General features: G+C 34.2%; 1 long non-coding RNA gene across 1 annotated transcript; it reads left to right on the top strand.

The window, feature by feature from the left end:
• The first annotated feature begins 205 nt into the window (after window positions 1–205).
• Window positions 206–3,239, top strand: LOC110904611. The gene is made up of 6 exons (XR_002572669.2): window positions 206–283; window positions 391–512; window positions 620–815; window positions 949–1,064; window positions 1,155–1,334; window positions 1,517–3,239. It is a non-coding gene; the product is annotated as an uncharacterized LOC110904611 (long non-coding RNA).
• Window positions 3,240–4,683: the final 1,444 nt, after the last annotated feature.

Below are 4,683 nucleotides of genomic sequence, written 5' to 3'. Positions count from 1 at the left end.
TGCAGAAGTTCGTGTCAAAAAAACCCGAGGGTGTTACTACTGTTTTGATATTGCAAATTGGGAAATTCACCTTTTCAGGCGGTATAATGTGTATTTTTAATGTTTTCATTATTTTTAGAATAATGAGTTTATATTAAGTATCAATTAATTACACTTTTACTTATTGTTTGTTATTTTTTCTATTTATATATCTTTTAGGGAAGGCATATGTTTCATCAACTTTCCATGGAAGTATACTATTCATTAACGATGACATTGAGGAAATCATTGCTTTCAAACACAGGTTTGATATGTTTTTTGACATAGTTATTTACTAAATCTATTATTAAATACTTTTATGTTCTATATAATTAATAATATATTTGTTTCTAAACAATTTACTCGAGAAAGAATCTGACAACTCCGTTTCAAGCCGCCGTTTGGTGTCATCACAATCTGTTATCAGTCTGCAAGATGAGTTCTTAAGCAAGACACCTTTCAACAACATAGAAGAAGTTAACAAAACAGCTATGGTAAATTTATTTATAATATTTATTTTTAAATTTTTTAAAATAATTTATTCACAACTTAACAACAATACATCAACTCATATCTTAGGAGATGTCGGCAATTGTCACAGGTACTCTCATCAGTTTTTTGCCTGGTTTCGAGTGGTACTACAATGCGTGTAAAGCTTGTAACAATAAGGTTACAACTGCTTATGTTATAACTGACCCGGTTGACGGAGTTGACGGATCTAAAATGGTGGAACAAAAAAAGATTATTCAATGCCCTAGTGCAAGTTGCAACAAAAAAGTAATTGTAATTGTTTCGAGGTTAGTAATGCTTATTAAATTACTTTCTTAAAATATTTTGAGTTATTCCATATAATTATATGCGCATTATGTAAACTATTTATCTTTTCGTTACTTTTAAACTTACAATATTTCTTCTTTTTATATATTCGAGGTACAAAATTCCATTAAGGTTGCAAGATAATACTAGTGTTGTTTCCCTAATTGTGTTGGATCGCGAGGCTAAAAAAATGTTGAAAAAGCGCCAAAGATTTGCTTGATAGGATCCAGGTGTAAAGTTTTCTAAAATTCACAGTAATTCATTTTCATGAATTTCTGTTTTACACACATATTTATACTTTTAGTTTAATTATATTACAGGATGATAATCTCAGCATGATTCTTGATGAAATTCATGATTTGGTTGGAAAAAAGTATGCATTTAAAATTGACATTTCCAACTTTAATATCATAAACAACTACAAGTCTTTCATTGTTTGCAACTTCACTGATGATCCCTCCATCATATCAAAGCTTGAAGCAAATCTAGAGGTTTATCAGGTATTGCATATGATGATCCCTCCATCATAATTTGTTTTTTAACTTTAACCCAAAACTTTTCATTATTTGCAATTTAACTTCGCAACTTTTGTCACTTATACTTTTCATCTTTCGCAATTTTCGTTTTACGTATAGTTCTAAAATTTTCGAGTTAATATGACGGAACGTGTGTGACACCCCAGGAAAACCAGGAAAACACGCAACATAACTAGCTTCTTCAGTGACCATGTGCTAAAGTTCGGGACGAAATTTCTTTCAAGTTGGGGATAATGTGACAATTCGAACTTTACAGGTTAGTGTAGTTTACCTTGGCGATTCTAGAACTCTCATTGTTTTCCTTCATTGTGCAATTCTTGATTTAGACATGTTAAATGTTGTGTGTTAACCTTAAACTTTGCGTTGCGGGCCACGAGTAACTTGGGTTACATTTATCTTAGTTACATGTCATTCTAGGCCCAAATCCACACAAGTGGGCCGATTACTTGGATCCTGTTGCTTCTTTGTGCATTACTTGACTTAGAATTGATTTCTTGGAATCCTGTTGCTTAGCACATTGCTTAACACATGGGGTTAGTGGATTTTATCCACACACACACCGAATTAATGAGTGGGCCGGATTGAGAATTGAGCCCAAATAGGTTTTAGATTGGGGGCCGGCCTTTTGTATGGCTTGCATTGCACTCAAAATTAATGTAACAAGATAATATAATACCACGCATATACAAACCCTCCTCTCTAAACCTTGCGATCGGCAGTAGCTACCTTCCTCGTGAGGTTTACTTCGGATCCGGAAATATCAATACCTTAACTCGTTTGGTTAGTGTAAATCTACTTATGCTCTAAATTAATATCTTTGTTATGCATAGGTATACCTTAACTCATGATCTTGATAACTGGTGTTGTTATAATTGATGAATAATATGTTATGTTATGGTCAAATTTGTGTCAGAGCATGTGTAGGTAATTAATGAAAGTGTTGGGCATAATATTAGCATGTGAAAGCATTAATATTGGCAGCCACTATTTTCTTAATTTCATGATTGTATACATGTGGGTTGTCGGCTTTGTTGTAAGGCTTCATCAGGATACTTTAAATCAATTGTGGGGATATGATGGTTAACCTGATTAAATAGCAAGGATTGTGTGTAAAAGTTATTATGATTATTCTTGAAGTGTATATTAATATTATGTGTTTATTGATGAATTATTATCCAATTTGGAAAACTTTGGTGTTAAATATCTTTGGGCCGAGAATCAATAGCAGGTTTATAACAACTAGTACATAAGGATATTTGGGCTTATATGAGTAATTAGATCTGCACTAGTGTTAGCAAAACATCATAGGTATAATAAATCCTTATATGAGCATGAATATAATTGAGATTTGGGTCTTGTGTTAAGTCTCGGGCTGTGTTGGTGGGCTGTTTGGATCAGGCCTGCCGCACATAAGTTAAGGGGAGTGGGTTGGATTATTTAGTTTAATGTTAGGTTAATAACAATGGGCCGGGTAGTGCTAGAATGGCATGACAATTGTTTTGGGCCGGTAACTTTAGTAAACTTGGTGTCTAGTTTGGTGTTATCTTGGTTATTAGGGGGCGTAACTTAGAGCGAGTCATGAACATATCATGTAATGTGTGTATTGTTAGGAATTGTGATTCGAAAATGTGACAATACAAACATCTAGTTAGTGGAAGAGTTAAAATCCAAATATGTGATACTGTCCATGAAATTTGATCAAGTATGTGTGGTTATATGAAACGTGACCTATGTGCTACTTGAATACGTGATTAATGGTATGTGAATCTGATTAGACGTAATACCTATGATAGGACGTGATTGAATAGAGTATATTGACAAGTAAACTATCTGCCGAGCAAATTAAGGTGAGTTCACAGTTTCCACAAGGCATGGGATTCCCAAGGATTGGGAATGGGTAAAGGATTTATACTGAAACTGCGTGATCTCCTGGTTTGGGACACGTACACACCCTCTTTATTGAAGGGTGACAACACGTGATAAGAATATAATCGGAACCTGCGTAATCTCCTGGTTTGGGGATTACGTACACACCCTCTTTACTGAATGGTGACAACACGGATACTAGACCAAAACTCTCTATCATGAAGTCCCTCCTTTTATATCGACTTAATCGTCGGGCCAATGGCGAGCGGGTCATTAGTTAGATAGCGCTATTTAGGTTTGACAAGCCTCACACTGTGCCGCAGAGGACGGGCGTGAACTAATGGATCTGGGCACTAGTCAATGATGATAGACATTGACGTCAGGGCACCAACTTACTTTAGTCAGTGGTCGATATGGTAAACGGGTCTAGTGGTTCACATGGGGAAGCCCCCACTGGTTATGGATATGGTTTGGGAAACAAGGAAACTTGTTAACTTATGGTTTACAAACGGACTCATGGTTTTTAGAACAACTTTAAAACGAACACTCAACTGTGAACTCGCTCAACTTTGTTGTTGACTCGTTGTTACATGCCTTGCAGGTCGTTAAAGATTTAGCTGGAGCTTGCATGTCAAACTTTATGAACTTTAAACTATGTTTGGTTATTTAAACTTTACTATGCTTCCGCTGATTACTTAAACTTGTTTGATTTCTTTTGGACACCAATTATATTGTGGTTGGTTTTATTTATTTAGTTACATTGTTCAATATGATTGGTGGCTTGATCCTGGTCAGTCACGCCTTCTGCGGTGATACTCCGCTTGTGGAACCAGTCCATATTGCACAAACCTTTACATTTGTTACAATGCCTGAAATAGTAAATGTAAGAATGTAAATTGTACTATTGTATAACAATACATATACCATATTAGTCAATAGTTTATGCATTTATTAATAAAGCAATGGCCGCTAGCGTTTCTAAAGAGAGGCAAAATATAAGGAAAATCTATTTGGATAGCAAGAGATCCAATGAGACTTCTTTTTCACAAAGTGTTCATGTTTCAGCAACCCCTGCATTTTTTTTCAAATAGCTGAAAACAATAATTATGAGTATGATATTTATACTACTCTTTTACAATATCATGTTTCAGCAACCCCTGCATTTATTACTTTTTTGCAGTTCAACAGAGTATTTTACAATCAACAAAAGATTCTAGAAATGGTTCGAATTACAAAGTAAATATCACGAATCATGCACCTTCACCTATTATTTGTACTAATGAAACATTTCCAAGTCCATTGGCTGACATAAGAAGAGGTACACTTTTATAATTCATTTTTTTAATATCTTTATGTATCTACTAAAATTAATTACTTAACAATTTTATTGATTTACTTTACTATTTTTTACTTTATTTATTTTGTTACAGTTTAAAATACGGACATG

Source organism: Helianthus annuus, chromosome 2 (genome assembly GCF_002127325.2).
Source record: "Helianthus annuus cultivar XRQ/B chromosome 2, HanXRQr2.0-SUNRISE, whole genome shotgun sequence".
Taxonomy (NCBI): Eukaryota; Viridiplantae; Streptophyta; class Magnoliopsida; order Asterales; family Asteraceae; genus Helianthus; species Helianthus annuus.
The sequence above is the reverse complement of the archived record's forward strand: the minus strand, read 5'-3'. Positions and strand labels throughout refer to the sequence as shown.